Raw genomic sequence first — 18330 nt, forward strand, 5'->3', positions numbered from 1 at the left:
GAGGTAAGAGGGAACACGAATGAAATAGCAGATACAACAGGGAACATGACGACGATAGTTAATTATGCATGCACAACAAGCAAGATGGCAGAAGCTGATCAATGAAGGGGCGGCAGCTCTGACCTTTTGTTTAACCCTGTAGAGGTCAAAAGGTCAGAGCTGCTGCTCCTTCCTCTGAAACGCGTAGATCGGAGGAGCCATGTTTTATTCCTTCTTCCCCCTTTTTTAACCATTATTGTAATAAAATGAAATGTTAACTTTATTTCATGTTTCTATGGACGTTCTTTGTGCCGGGATCTGCCTTGTTTGACTACAGCCTTCTTAACCCACAAGCACCGTCCGGATTTTCCTTCCTGGAATGACAACATGATGGTGAGCTCAGTCACTCTCTTATATTTCACAAGGCACTGTATGTACACAGTGACTGCACCAGCAGAATAGTGAGTGCAGCTCTGGAGTATAATACAGGAGGTAACTCAGGATCAGTAATGTAATGTATGTAGACAGTGACTGCACCAGCAGAATAGTGAGTGCAGCTCTGGAGTATAATACAGGAGGTAACTCAGGATCAGTAATGTAATGTATGTACACAGTGACTGCACCAGCAGAATAGTGAGTGCAGCTCTGGAGGATAATACAGGAGGTAACTCAGGATCAGTAATGTAATGTATGTACACTGTGACTGCACCAGCAGAATAGTGAGTGCAGCTCTGGAGTATAATACAGGAGGTAACTCAGGATCAGTAATGTAATGTATGTAGACAGTGACTGCACCAGCAGAATAGTGAGTGCAGCTCTGGAGTATAATACAGGAGGTAACTCAGGATCAGTAATGTAATGTATGTAGACAGTGACTGCACCAGCAGAATAGTGAGTGCAGCTCTGGAGGATAATACAGGAGGTAACTCAGGATCAGTAATGTAATGTATGTACACTGTGACTGCACCAGCAGAATAGTGAGTGCAGCTCTGGAGTATAATACAGGAGGTAACTCAGGATCAGTAATGTAATGTATGTACACAGTGACTGCACCAGCAGAATAGTGAGTGCAGCTCTGGAGTATAATACAGGAGGTAACTCAGGATCAGTAATGTATGTACACAGTGACTGCACCAGCAGAATAGTGAGTGCAGCTCTGGAGTATAATACAGGAGGTAACTCAGGATCAGTAATGTAATGTATGTACACAGTGACTGCACCAGCAGAATAGTGAGTGCAGCTCTGGAGTATAATACAGGAGGCAACTCAGGATCAGTAATGTAATGTATGTACACAGTGACTGCACCAGCAGAATAGTGAGTGCAGCTCTGGAGTATAATACAGGAGGTAACTCAGGATCAGTAATGTAATGTATGTACACAGTGACTGCACCAGCAGAATAGCGAGTGCAGCTCTGGAATATAATACAGGAGGTAACTCAGGATCAGTAATGTAATGTAAGTACACAGTGACTGCACCAGCAGAATAGTGAGTGCAGCTCTGGAGTATAATACAGGAGGTAACTCAGGATCAGTAATGTAATGTATGTACACAGTGACTGCACCAGCAGAATAGCGAGTGCAGCTCTGGAATATAATACAGGAGGTAACTCAGGATCAGTAATGTAATGTAAGTACACAGTGACTGCACCAGCAGAATAGTGAGTGCAGCTCTGGAGTATAATACAGGAGGTAACTCAGGATCAGTAATGTAATGTATGTACACAGGGACTCCACCAGCAGAATAGTGAGTGCAGCTCTGGAGTATAATACAGGAGGTAACTCAGGATCAGTAATGTAATGTATGTACACAGTGACTGCACCAGCAGAATAGTGAGCGCAGCTCTGGAGGATAATACAGGAGGTAACTCAGGATCAGTAATGTATGTACACAGTGACTGCACCAGCAGAATAGTGAGTGCAGCTCTGGAGTATAATACAGGGGGTAACTCAGGATCAGTAATGTATGTACACAGTGACTGCACCAGCAGAATAGTGAGTGCAGCTCTGGAGTATAATACAGGAGGTAACTCAGGATCAGTAATGTATGTACACAGTGACTGCACCAGCAGAATAGTGAGTGCAGCTCTGGAGTATAATACAGGAGGTAACTCAGGATCAGTAATGTAATGTATGTACACAGTGACTGCACCAGCAGAATAGCGAGTGCAGCTCTGGAATATAATACAGGAGGTAACTCAGGATCAGTAATGTAATGTGTGTACACAGTGACTGCACCAGCAGAATAGTGAGCGCAGCTCTGGAGTATAATACAGGGGGTAACTGAGGATCAGTAATGTATGTACACAGTGAGTGCACCAGCAGAATAGTGAGTGCAGCTCTGGAGTATAATACAGGAGGTAACTCAGGATCAGTAATGTAATGTATGTACAGTGACTGCACCAGCAGAATAGTGAGTGCAGCTCTGGAGTATAATACAGGAGGTAACTCAGGATCAGTAATGTACACAGTGACTCCACCAGCAGAATAGTGAGTGCAGCTCTGGAGTATAATACAGGAGGTAACTCAGGATCAGTAATGTAATGTATGTACACAGTGACTGCACCAGCAGAATAGCGAGTGCAGCTCTGGAATATAATACAGGAGGTAACTCAGGATCAGTAATGTAATGTAAGTACACAGTGACTGCACCAGCAGAATAGTGAGTGCAGCTCTGGAGTATAATACAGGAGGTAACTCAGGATCAGTAATGTAATGTATGTACACAGGGACTCCACCAGCAGAATAGTGAGTGCAGCTCTGGAGTATAATACAGGAGGTAACTCAGGATCAGTAATGTAATGTATGTACACAGTGACTGCACCAGCAGAATAGTGAGCGCAGCTCTGGAGGATAATACAGGAGGTAACTCAGGATCAGTAATGTATGTACACAGTGACTGCACCAGCAGAATAGTGAGTGCAGCTCTGGAGTATAATACAGGAGGTAACTCAGGATCAGTAATGTATGTACACAGTGACTGCACCAGCAGAATAGTGAGTGCAGCTCTGGAGTATAATACAGGAGGTAACTCAGGATCAGTAATGTATGTACACAGTGACTGCACCAGCAGAATAGTGAGTGCAGCTCTGGAGTATAATACAGGAGGTAACTCAGGATCAGTAATGTAATGTATGTACACAGTGACTGCACCAGCAGAATAGCGAGTGCAGCTCTGGAATATAATACAGGAGGTAACTCAGGATCAGTAATGTAATGTGTGTACACAGTGACTGCACCAGCAGAATAGTGAGCGCAGCTCTGGAGTATAATACAGGGGGTAACTGAGGATCAGTAATGTATGTACACAGTGAGTGCACCAGCAGAATAGTGAGTGCAGCTCTGGAGTATAATACAGGAGGTAACTCAGGATCAGTAATGTAATGTATGTACACAGTGACTGCACCAGCAGAATAGTGAGTGCAGCTCTGGAGTATAATGCAGGAGGTAACTCAGGATCAGTAATGTAATGTATGTACAGTGACTGTACCAGCAGAATAGTGAGTGCAGCTCTGGAGTATAATACAGGAGGTAACTCAGGATCAGTAATGTAATGTATGTACAGTGACTGTACCAGCAGAATAGTGAGTGCAGCTCTGGAGTATAATGCAGGAGGTAACTCAGGATCAGTAATGTAATGTATGTACAGTCACTGCACCAGCAGAATAGTGAGTGCAGCTCTGGAGTATAATACAGGAGGTAACTCAGGATCAGTAATGTACACAGTGACTCCACCAGCAGAATAGTGAGTGCAGCTCTGGAGTATAATACAGGAGGTAACTCAGGATCAGTAATGTATGTACACAGTGACTGCACCAGCAGAATAGTGAGTGCAGCTCTGGAGTATAATACAGGAGGTAACTCAGGATCAGTAATGTAATGTATGTACACAGTGACTGCACCAGCAGAATAGTGAGTGCAGCTCTGGGGTATAATACAGGAGGTAATTCAGGATCAGTAATGTAATGTACACAGTGACTGCACCAGCAGAATAGTGAGTGCAGCTCTGGAATATAATACAGGATGTAACTCAGGATCAGTAATGTAATGTATGTACCCAGTGACTGCACCAGCAGAATAGTGAGTGCAGTTCTGGAGTATAATACAGGAAGTAACTCAGGATCAGTAATGTAATGTATGTACACAGTGACTGCACCAGCAGAATAGTGAGTGCAGCTCTGGAGTATAATACAAGAGGTAACTCAGGATCAGTAAAGTATGTACACAGTGACTGCACCAGCAGAATAGTGAGTGCAGCTCTGGAGTATAATACAGGAGGTAATTCAGGATCAGTAATGTAATGTACACAGTGACTGCACCAGCAGAATAGTGAGTGCAGCTCTGGAGTATAATACAGGAGGTAACTCAGGATCAGTAATGTAATGTATGTACACAGTGACTGCACCAGCAGAATAGTGAGTGCAGCTCTGGAGTATAATACAAGAGGTAACTCAGGATCAGTAAAGTATGTACACAGTGACTGCACCAGCAGAATAGTGAGTGCAGCTCTGGAGTGTAAGTAATATATGTACATATTGAGTCAACCAGTAAAATAGACTCATTGCATTGGTAAATATCTCTGGATGTGGTGAATGTGGGCGTCCAATAAATCATCTCAGTGAAGAACATTGGAAAAAGTGATAACTGGGAACAATAGCATATAAGTATATTTATAGCACAATGATGCCAGACATAGCGAGAGGATATTGTCCCATTCATCATCCCTTTTTCCTGTCTCGGGACCCCTCCTCATTATAGTGGGACCCCCTTACACCCGCACAATCAGTAATCGCAGACACAACATGGGGCAAGTCACCAATCAGACAGCAGAAGAGGATCCTCTAAGTTCCTCATGTGGCTCGTACTCCTCTGAAGTAAAGGTGAGGTCTTAGCCTTTTCTTAAAGGGATACTCCAGCATTAGGACATCTCTGAGGGGATCCAGGACCACCCACCTATCCTAGATCAGAAGGTCCATGTGAAGTCAAGTGAGGATCTCAGTGGTGGCCGGAGCCATGACTAGAGAAGGTTTGGTCCTACCCCTTTAAGAGCTTTAGGACTGGATCCCTCCTATGTGGACGCGCTCCCGTACACTCGCATGGGCACTGTACTCACCAGTATATTAGGGACAGGCCGTCGAATCTCTCCAGCTGCTTCCCAGAAGGTTTGAGATAGGACATTTCATCCAGGACCCCGGGATGTCAGCGTGTCCTGCCGGAGGCTCCGGGACGCCTCAATCCGAGCGCCGCCGCGAGCGCATGCCTGTGCACACTGTGCCTCCTTAATGCCCTATCATCTCAGCTCTGCCTGCGCTAATCGCCCGGGATTTCAGGCACACAGCGGCAGGCCTAATCTGCGCACCCCCCACCCCACCGCTGCCTCCGGACTCCTTCTCCCTCCCCGGACCAGCTGGCGTCGTGTCCTCTTCTCCTTGCCGATCTGCGGACCTTGTTTAATGGGCTTATTCCGGCGGGAGATGGGTTAATATCGCCCGCTTACCTTCATTATGTGACCGGCAAATCCTGGCGACCAAAGGCTGTGACCCGGTCACCGGTTCTGCCACATGGCGGGGAGCGGTCCTCAGCGTCACCACACCGCTGCAGCCGAACAGCCGGGGCCCGAGAGGAAGGGGCCACAACCGCCTCCAAACACCACTGGGCACTATGAGGGGCTATATATATATATTGTCAGGCAGTATCACACAGCATGGGATTAGATACACAGCTCAGCAGACAGTATCACACAGGAGAGGATTGGATACACAGCTCAGCAGACAGTATCACACAGGATAGGATTAGATACACAGCTCAGCAGACAGTATCACACAGGATAGGATTAGATACACAGCTCAGCAGACAGTATCACACAGGATAGGATTAGATACACAGCTCAGTAGACAGTATCACACAGGAGAGGATTGGATACACAGCTCAGCTGACAGTATCACACAGGATAGGATTAGATACAAAGCTCAGCAGACAGTATCACACAGGATAGGATTAGATACACAGCTCAGCAGACAGTATCACACAGGATAGGATTAGATACACAGCTCAGCAGACAGTATCACACAGGATGGGATTAGATACACAGCTCAGCAGACAGTATCACACAGGATGGGATTAGGTACACAGCTCAGCAGACAGTATCACACAGGATGGGATTAGATACACAGCTCAGCAGACAGTATCACACAGGATGGGATTAGATACACAGCTCAGCAGACAGTATCACACGGGATGGGATTAGATACACAGCTCAGCAGACAGTATCACACAGGATAGGATTAGATACACGGCTCAGCAGACAGTATCACACAGGAGAGGATTAGATACACAGCTCAGCAGACAGTATCACACAGGATAGGATTAGATACACAGCTCAGCAGACAGTATCACACAGGATGGGATTAGATACACAGCTCAGCAGACAGTATCACACAGGATGGGATTAGATACACAGCTCAGCAGACAGTATCACACAGGATAGGATTAGATACACAGCTCAGCAGACAGTATCACACAGGATAGGATTAGATACACAGCTCAGCAGACAGTATCACACAGGATAGGATTAGATACACAGCTCAGCAGACAGTATCACACAGGATGGGATTAGATACACAGCTCAGCAGACAGTATCACACAGGATGGGATTAGATACACAGCTCAGCAGACAGTATCACACAGGAGAGGATTAGATACACAGCTCAGCAGACAGTATCACACAGGAGAGGATTAGATACACAGCTCAGCAGACAGTATCACACAGGATGGGATTAGATACACAGCTCAGCAGACAGTATCACACGGGATGGGATTAGATACACAGCTCAGCAGACAGTATCACACAGGAGAGGATTAGATACACAGCTCAGCAGACAGTATCACACAGGATGGGATTAGATACACAGCTCAGCAGACAGTATCACACAGGATGGGATTAGATACACAGCTCAGCAGACAGTATCACACAGGAGAGGATTAGATACAAAGCTCAGCAGACAGTATCACACAGGATGGGATTAGATACACAGCTCAGCAGACAGTATCACACAGGAGAGGATTAGATACACAGCTCAGCAGACAGTATCACACAGGAGAGGATTAGATACACGGCTCAGCAGACAGTATCACACAGGAGAGGATTAGATACACAGCTCAGCAGGCAGTATCACACAGGATGGGATTAGATACACAGCTCAGCACACAGTATCACACAGGAGAGGATTAGATACACAGCTCAGCAGACAGTATCACACAGGAGAAGATTAGATACACAGCTCAGCAGGCAGTATCACACAGGATGGGATTAGATACACAGCTCAGCACACAGTATCACACAGGAGAGGATTAGATACACAGCTCAGCAGACAGTATCACACAGGATGGGATTAGATACACAGCTCAGCAGACAGTATCACACGGGAGAGGATTAGATACACAGCTCAGCAGACAGTATCACACAGGATGGGATTAGATACACAGCTCAGCAGACAGTATCACACAGGATGGGATTAGATACACAGCTCAGCAGACAGTATCACACGGGAGAGGATTAGATACACAACTGAGCAGACAGTATCACACAGGATGGGATTAGATACACAGGTCAGCAGACAGTATCACACAGGATGGGATTAGATACACAGCTCAGCAGACAGTATCACACAGGATAGGATTAGATACACAGCTCAGCAGACAGTATCACACAGGAGAGGATTAGATACACAGCTCAGCAGACAGTATCACACAGGATAGGATTAGATACACAGCTCAGCAGACAGTATCACACAGGATGGGATTAGATACACAGCTCAGCAGACAGTATCACACGGGATAGGATTAGATACACGGCTCAGCAGACAGTATCACACGGGAGAGGATTAGATACACAGCTCAGCAGACAGTATCACACAGGAGAGGATTAGATACACAGCTCAGCAGACAGTATCACACAGGATAGGATTAGATACACAGCTCAGCAGACTGTATCACACAGGAGAGGATTAGATACACAGCTCAGCAGACAGTATCACACAGGATAGGATTAGATACACAGCTCAGCAGACAGTATCACACAGGAGAGGATTAGATACACAGCTCAACAGACAGTATCACACAGGATAGGATTAGATACACAGCTCAGCAGACAGTATCACACAGGATAGGATTAGATACACAGCTCAGCAGACAGTATCACACAGGAGAGGATTAGATACACAGCTCAGCAGACAGTATCACACAGGATAGGATTAGATACACAGCTCAGCAGACAGTATCACACAGGATAGGATTAGATACACAGCTCAGCAGACAGTATCACACAGGAGAGGATTAGATACACAGCTCAGCAGACAGTATCACACAGGATAGGATTAGATACACAGCTCAGCAGACAGTATCACACAGGAGAGGATTAGATACACAGCTCAACAGATAGTATCACACAGGATAGGATTAGATACACAGCTCAGCAGACAGTATCACACAGGATAGGATTAGATACACAGCTCAGCAGACAGTATCACACAGGAGAGGATTAGATACACAGCTCAGCAGACAGTATCACACAGGATAGGATTAGATACACAGCTCAGCAGACAGTATCACACAGGATAGGATTAGATACACAGCTCAGCAGACAGTATCACACAGGAGAGGATTAGATACACAGCTCAGCAGACAGTATCACACAGGATAGGATTAGATACACAGCTCAGCAGACAGTATCACACAGGAGAGGATTAGATAAACGGCTCAGCAGTCAGTATCACACAGGATAGGATTAGATACACAGCTCAGCAGACAGTATCACACAGGATAGGATTAGATACACAGCTCAGCAGACAGTATCACACAGGATAGGATTAGATACACAGCTCAGCAGACAGTATCACACAGGAGAGGATTAGATAAACGGCTCAGCAGACAGTATCACACAGGAGAGGATTAGATACACAGCTCAGCAGACAGTATCACACAGGATAGGATTAGATACACAGCTCAGCAGACAGTATCACACAGGATAGGATTAGATACACAGCTCAGCAGACAGTATCACACAGGAGAGGATTAGATACACAGCTCAGCATACAGTATCACACAGGACAGGATTAGGTACACAGCTCAGCAGACAGTATCACACAGGATAGGATTAGATACACAGCTCAGCAGACAGTATCACACAGGATAGGATTAGATACACAGCTCAGCAGACAGTATCACACAGGAGAGGATTAGATACACAGCTCAGCAGACAGTATCACACAGGAGAGGATTAGATACACAGCTCAGCAGACAGTATCACACAGGATAGGATTAGGTACACAGCTCAGCAGACAGTATCACACAGGATAGGATTAGATACACAGCTCAGCAGACAGTATCACACAGGATAGGATTAGATACACAGCTCAGCAGACAGTATCACACAGGAGAGGATTAGATACACAGCTCAGCAGACAGTATCACACAGGATAGGATTAGGTACACAGCTCAGCAGACAGTATCACACAGGAGAGGATTAGATACACGGCTCAGCAGACAGTATCACACAGGAGAGGATTAGATACACAGCTCAGCAGACAGTATCACACAGGAGAAGATTAGATACACAGCTCAGCAGATAGTATCACACAGGATAGGATTAGGTACACAGCTCAGCAGACAGTATCACACAGGATAGGATTAGATACACAGCTCAGCAGACAGTATCACACAGGAGAGGATTAGATACACAGCTCAGCAGACAGTATCACACAGGATAGGATTAGGTACACAGCTCAGCAGACAGTATCACACAGGAGAGGATTAGATACACAGCTCAGCAGACAGTATCACACAGGAGAGGATTAGATACACAGCTCAGCAGACAGTATCACACAGGATAGGATTAGATACACAGCTCAGCAGACAGTATCACACAGGAGAGGATTAGATACACAGCTCAGCAGACAGTATCACACAGGATAGGATTAGGTACACAGCTCAGCAAACAGTATCACACAGGATAGGATTAGATACACAGCTCAGCAGACAGTATCACACAGGATAGGATTAGATACACAGCTCAGCAGACAGTATCACACAGGAGAGGATTAGATACACAGCTCAGCAGACAGTATCACACAGGAGAGGATTAGATACACAGCTCAGCAGACAGTATCACACAGGATAGGATTAGGTACACAGCTCAGCAGACAGTATCACACAGGATAGGATTAGATACACAGCTCAGCAGACAGTATCACACAGGATAGGATTAGATACACAGCTCAGCAGACAGTATCACACAGGAGAGGATTAGATACACAGCTCAGCAGACAGTATCACACAGGATAGGATTAGGTACACAGCTCAGCAGACAGTATCACACAGGAGAGGATTAGATACACGGCTCAGCAGACAGTATCACACAGGAGAGGATTAGATACACAGCTCAGCAGACAGTATCACACAGGAGAAGATTAGATACACAGCTCAGCAGATAGTATCACACAGGATAGGATTAGATACACAGCTCAGCAGACAGTATCACACAGGATGGGATTAGATACACGGCTCAGCAGACAGTATCACACAGGATGGGATTAGATACACAGCTCAGCAGACAGTATCACACAGGAGAAGATTAGATACACAGCTCAGCAGATAGTATCACACAGGATAGGATTAGATACACAGCTCAGCAGACAGTATCACACAGGATGGGATTAGATACACAGCTCAGCAGGCAGTATCACACAGGAGAGGATTAGATACACGGCTCAGCAGACAGTATCACACAGGATGGGATTAGATACACAGCTCAGCAGACAGTATCACACAGGAGAGGATTAGATACACAGCTCAGCAGACAGTATCACACAGGAGAGGATTAGATACACAGCTCAGAAGACAGTATTACACAGGAGAGGATTAGATACACAGCTCAGCAGACAGTATCACACAGGATGGGATTAGATACACAGCTCAGCAGACAGTATCACACAGGATGGGATCAGATACACAGCTCAGCAGACAGTATCACATAGGATAGGATTAGATACACAGCTCAGCAGACAGTATCACATAGGATAGGATTAGATACACGGCTCAGCAGACAGTATCACACAGGAGAGGATTAGATACACAGCTCAGCAGACAGTATCACACAGGAGAGGATTAGATACACAGCTCAGCAGACAGTATCACACAGGAGAGGATTAGATACACAGCTCAGCAGACAGTATCACACAGGAGAGGATTAGATACACGGCTCACCAGTCAGAATCACACAGGATAGGATTAGATACACAGCTCAGCAGACAGTATCACATAGGATAGGATTAGATACACGGCTCAGCAGACAGTATCACACAGGATAGGATTAGATACACGGCTCAGCAGACAGTATCACACAGGAGAGGATTAGATACACAGCTCAGCAGACAGTATCACACAGGAGAGGATTAGATACACAGCTCAGCAGACAGTATCACACAGGAGAGGATTAGATACACAGCTCAGCAGACAGTATCACACAGGAGAGGATTAGATACACAGCTCAGCAGACTATCACACAGGAGAGGATTAGATACACGGCTCAGCAGTCAGAATCACACAGGATAGGATTAGATACACAGCTCAGCAGACAGTATCACACAGGATAGGATTAGATACACAGCTCAGCAGACAGTATCACACGGGAGAGGATTAGATACACAACTGAGCAGACAGTATCACACAGGATGGGATTAGATACACAGGTCAGCAGACAGTATCACACAGGATGGGATTAGATACACAGCTCAGCAGACAGTATCACACAGGATAGGATTAGATACACAGCTCAGCAGACAGTATCACACAGGAGAGGATTAGATACACAGCTCAGCAGACAGTATCACACAGGATATGATTAGATACACAGCTCAGCAGACAGTATCACACAGGATGGGATTAGATACACAGCTCAGCAGACAGTATCACACGGGATAGGATTAGATACACGGCTCAGCAGACAGTATCACACGGGAGAGGATTAGATACACAGCTCAGCAGACAGTATCACACAGGAGAGGATTAGATACACAGCTCAGCAGACAGTATCACACAGGATAGGATTAGATACACAGCTCAGCAGACTGTATCACACAGGAGAGGATTAGATACACAGCTCAGCAGACAGTATCACACAGGAGAGGATTAGATACACAGCTCAGCAGACAGTATCACACAGGATAGGATTAGATACACAGCTCAGCAGACAGTATCACACAGGAGAGGATTAGATACACAGCTCAACAGACAGTATCACACAGGATAGGATTAGATACACAGCTCAGCAGACAGTATCACACAGGATAGGATTAGATACACAGCTCAGCAGACAGTATCACACAGGAGAGGATTAGATACACAGCTCAGCAGACAGTATCACACAGGATAGGATTAGATACACAGCTCAGCAGACAGTATCACACAGGATAGGATTAGATACACAGCTCAGCAGACAGTATCACACAGGAGAGGATTAGATACACAGCTCAGCAGACAGTATCACACAGGATAGGATTAGATACACAGCTCAGCAGACAGTATCACACAGGAGAGGATTAGATACACAGCTCAACAGATAGTATCACACAGGATAGGATTAGATACACAGCTCAGCAGACAGTATCACACAGGATAGGATTAGATACACAGCTCAGCAGACAGTATCACACAGGAGAGGATTAGATACACAGCTCAGCAGACAGTATCACACAGGATAGGATTAGATACACAGCTCAGCAGACAGTATCACACAGGATAGGATTAGATACACAGCTCAGCAGACAGTATCACACAGGAGAGGATTAGATACACAGCTCAGCAGACAGTATCACACAGGATAGGATTAGATACACAGCTCAGCAGACAGTATCACACAGGAGAGGATTAGATAAACGGCTCAGCAGTCAGTATCACACAGGATAGGATTAGATACACAGCTCAGCAGACAGTATCACACAGGATAGGATTAGATACACAGCTCAGCAGACAGTATCACACAGGATAGGATTAGATACACAGCTCAGCAGACAGTATCACACAGGAGAGGATTAGATAAACGGCTCAGCAGACAGTATCACACAGGAGAGGATTAGATACACAGCTCAGCAGACAGTATCACACAGGATAGGATTAGATACACAGCTCAGCAGACAGTATCACACAGGATAGGATTAGATACACAGCTCAGCAGACAGTATCACACAGGAGAGGATTAGATACACAGCTCAGCATACAGTATCACACAGGACAGGATTAGGTACACAGCTCAGCAGACAGTATCACACAGGATAGGATTAGATACACAGCTCAGCAGACAGTATCACACAGGATAGGATTAGATACACAGCTCAGCAGACAGTATCACACAGGAGAGGATTAGATACACAGCTCAGCAGACAGTATCACACAGGAGAGGATTAGATACACAGCTCAGCAGACAGTATCACACAGGATAGGATTAGGTACACAGCTCAGCAGACAGTATCACACAGGATAGGATTAGATACACAGCTCAGCAGACAGTATCACACAGGATAGGATTAGATACACAGCTCAGCAGACAGTATCACACAGGAGAGGATTAGATACACAGCTCAGCAGACAGTATCACACAGGATAGGATTAGGTACACAGCTCAGCAGACAGTATCACACAGGAGAGGATTAGATACACGGCTCAGCAGACAGTATCACACAGGAGAGGATTAGATACACAGCTCAGCAGACAGTATCACACAGGAGAAGATTAGATACACAGCTCAGCAGATAGTATCACACAGGATAGGATTAGGTACACAGCTCAGCAGACAGTATCACACAGGATAGGATTAGATACACAGCTCAGCAGACAGTATCACACAGGAGAGGATTAGATACACAGCTCAGCAGACAGTATCACACAGGATAGGATTAGGTACACAGCTCAGCAGACAGTATCACACAGGAGAGGATTAGATACACAGCTCAGCAGACAGTATCACACAGGATAGGATTAGATACACAGCTCAGCAGACAGTATCACACAGGAGAGGATTAGATACACAGCTCAGCAGACAGTATCACACAGGATAGGATTAGATACACAGCTCAGCAGACAGTATCACACAGGAGAGGATTAGATACACAGCTCAGCAGACAGTATCACACAGGATAGGATTAGATACACAGCTCAGCAGACAGTATCACACAGGAGAGGATTAGATACACAGCTCAGCAGACAGTATCACACAGGAGAGGATTAGATACACAGCTCAGCAGACAGTATCACACAGGATAGGATTAGGTACACAGCTCAGCAGACAGTATCACACAGGATAGGATTAGATACACAGCTCAGCAGACAGTATCACACAGGATAGGATTAGATACACAGCTCAGCAGACAGTATCACACAGGAGAGGATTAGATACACAGCTCAGCAGACAGTATCACACAGGATAGGATTAGGTACACAGCTCAGCAGACAGTATCACACAGGAGAGGATTAGATACACGGCTCAGCAGACAGTATCACACAGGAGAGGATTAGATACACAGCTCAGCAGACAGTATCACACAGGAGAAGATTAGATACACAGCTCAGCAGATAGTATCACACAGGATAGGATTAGATACACAGCTCAGCAGACAGTATCACACAGGATGGGATTAGATACACGGCTCAGCAGACAGTATCACACAGGATGGGATTAGATACACAGCTCAGCAGACAGTATCACACAGGAGAAGATTAGATACACAGCTCAGCAGATAGTATCACACAGGATAGGATTAGATACACAGCTCAGCAGACAGTATCACACAGGATGGGATTAGATACACAGCTCAGCAGGCAGTATCACACAGGAGAGGATTAGATACACGGCTCAGCAGACAGTATCACACAGGATGGGATTAGATACACAGCTCAGCAGACAGTATCACACAGGAGAGGATTAGATACACAGCTCAGCAGACAGTATCACACAGGAGAGGATTAGATACACAGCTCAGAAGACAGTATTACACAGGAGAGGATTAGATACACAGCTCAGCAGACAGTATCACACAGGATGGGATTAGATACACAGCTCAGCAGACAGTATCACACAGGATGGGATCAGATACACAGCTCAGCAGACAGTATCACATAGGATAGGATTAGATACACAGCTCAGCAGACAGTATCACATAGGATAGGATTAGATACACGGCTCAGCAGACAGTATCACACAGGAGAGGATTAGATACACAGCTCAGCAGACAGTATCACACAGGAGAGGATTAGATACACAGCTCAGCAGACAGTATCACACAGGAGAGGATTAGATACACAGCTCAGCAGACAGTATCACACAGGAGAGGATTAGATACACGGCTCACCAGTCAGAATCACACAGGATAGGATTAGATACACAGCTCAGCAGACAGTATCACATAGGATAGGATTAGATACACGGCTCAGCAGACAGTATCACACAGGATAGGATTAGATACACGGCTCAGCAGACAGTATCACACAGGAGAGGATTAGATACACAGCTCAGCAGACAGTATCACACAGGAGAGGATTAGATACACAGCTCAGCAGACAGTATCACACAGGAGAGGATTAGATACACAGCTCAGCAGACAGTATCACACAGGAGAGGATTAGATACACAGCTCAGCAGACTATCACACAGGAGAGGATTAGATACACGGCTCAGCAGTCAGAATCACACAGGATAGGATTAGATACACAGCTCAGCAGACAGTATCACACAGGATAGGATTAGATACACGGCTCAGCAGACAGTATCACACAGGATAGGATTAGATACACGGCTCAGCAGACAGTATCACACAGGAGAGGATTAGATACACAGCTCAGCAGACAGTATCACACAGGAGAGGATTAGATACACAGCTCAGCAGACTGTATCACACAGGATAGGATTAGATACACGGCTCAGCAGACAGTATCACACAGGATGGGATTAGATACACAGCTCAGCAGACAGTATCACACAGGATGGGATCAGATACACAGCTCAGCAGACAGTATCACATAGGATAGGATTAGATACACGGCTCAGCAGACAGTAGCACACAGGATAGGATTAGATACACGGCTCAGCAGACAGTATCACACAGGAGAGGATTAGATACACATCTCAGCAGACAGTATCACACAGGAGAGGATTAGATACACAGCTCAGCAGACAGTATCACACAGGAGAGGATTAGATACACAGCTCAGCAGACAGTATCACACAGGAGAGGATTAGATACACAGCTCAGCAGACTATCACACAGGAGAGGATTAGATACACAGCTCAGCATACAGTATCACACAGGAGAGGATTAGATACACAGCTCAGCAGACTGTATCACACAGGAGAGGATTAGATACACAGCTCAGCAGACAGTATCACACAGGAGAGGATTAGATACACAGCTAAGCAGACAGTATAACACATGATGGGATCAGATACACAGCTCAGCAGACAGTATCACACAGGATAGGATTAGATACACAGCTCAGCAGACAGTATCACACAGGAGAGGATTAGATACACAGCTCAGCAGACAGTATCACACAGGAGAGGATTAGATACACAGCTCAGCAGACAGTATAACACATGATGGGATCAGATACACAGCTCAGCAGACAGTATCACACAGGATAGGATTAGATACACAGCTCAGCAGACAGTATCACACAGGATAGGATTAGATACACAGCTCAGCAGACAGTATCACACAGGATAGGATTAGATACACGGCTCAGCAGACAGTATCACACAGGATAGGATTAGATACACAGCTCAGCAGACAGTATCACACAGGAGAGGATTAGATACACAGCTCAGCAGACAGTATCACACAGGAGAGGATTAGATACACAGCTCAGCAGACAGTATCACACAGGAGAGGATTAGATACACAGCTCAGCAGACAGTATCACACAGGATAGGATTAGATACACGGCTCAGCAGACAGTATCACACAGGAGAGGATTAGATACACGGCTCAGCAGACTATCACACAGGAGAGGATTAGATACACAGCTCAGCATACAGTATCACACAGGAGAGGATTAGATACACAGCTCAGCAGACTGTATCACACAGGAGAGGATTAGATACACAGCTCAGCAGACAGTATCACACAGGAGAGGATTAGATACACAGCTAAGCAGACAGTATAACACATGATGGGATCAGATACACAGCTCAGCAGACAGTATCACACAGGATAGGATTAGATACACAGCTCAGCAGACAGTATTACACAGGAGAGGATTAGATACACAGCTCAGCAGACAGTATCACACAGGAGAGGATTAGATACACAGCTCAGCAGACAGTATAACACATGATGGGATCAGATACACAGCTCAGCAGACAGTATCACACAGGATAGGATTAGATACACAGCTCAGCAGACAGTATCACAGGATAGGATTAGATACACAGCTCAGCAGACAGTATCACACAGGATAGGATTAGATACACGGCTCAGCAGACAGTATCACACAGGATAGGATTAGATACACAGCTCAGCAGACAGTATCACACAGGATAGGATTAGATACACGGCTCAGCAGACAGTATCACACAGGATAGGATTAGATACACAGCTCAGCAGACAGTATCACACAGGAGAGGATTAGATACACAGCTCAGCAGACAGTATCACACAGGAGAGGATTAGATACACAGCTCAGCAGACAGTATCACACAGGAGAGGATTAGATACACAGCTCAGCAGACAGTATCACACAGGAGAGGATTAGATACACAGCTCAGCAGACAGTATCACACAGGAGAGGATTAGATACACAGCTCAGCAGACAGTATCACACAGGAGAGGATTAGATACACAGCTCAGCAGACAGTATAACACATGATTGGATCAGATACACAGCTGAGCAGACAGTATCACACAGGATAGGATTAGATACACAGCTCAGCAGACAGTATCACACAGGAGAGGATTAGATACACAGCTCAGCAGACAGTATCACACAGGATAGGATTAGATACACAGCTCAGCAGACAGTATCACACAGGATAGGATTAGATACGCAGCTCAGCAGACAGTATCACACAGGATAGGATTAGATACACGGCTCAGCAGACAGTATCACACAGGAGAGGATTAGATACACAGCTCAGCAGACAGTATCACACGGGATGGGATTAGATACACAGCTCAGCAGACAGTATCACACAGGAGAGGATTAGATACACAGCTCAGCAGACAGTATCACACAGGATAGGATTGGATACACAGCCCCGCAGACAGTATCACACAGGATAGGATTAGATACACAGCTCAGCAGACAG

The 18330-nt window shown here is 45.6% G+C and overlaps 1 protein-coding gene across 1 annotated transcript in view; it reads right to left on the reverse strand.

Moving 5' to 3' along the window:
• LOC142246427 (syntaxin-binding protein 4-like) overlaps positions 1-5550 on the reverse strand; it is a 73524-nt gene extending 67974 nt beyond the window's left edge. The window contains exon 1 of the mRNA XM_075319479.1: positions 5476-5550. The gene's annotated coding sequence lies outside the window, so the exon portion shown is untranslated. The remainder of the gene's footprint in view (positions 1-5475) is intronic.
• Between the last annotated feature and the right edge of the window lie 12780 nt (positions 5551-18330).

This window comes from Anomaloglossus baeobatrachus, chromosome 7 (assembly GCF_048569485.1).
Source record: "Anomaloglossus baeobatrachus isolate aAnoBae1 chromosome 7, aAnoBae1.hap1, whole genome shotgun sequence".
In the NCBI taxonomy this organism is placed as follows: domain Eukaryota; kingdom Metazoa; phylum Chordata; class Amphibia; order Anura; family Aromobatidae; genus Anomaloglossus; species Anomaloglossus baeobatrachus.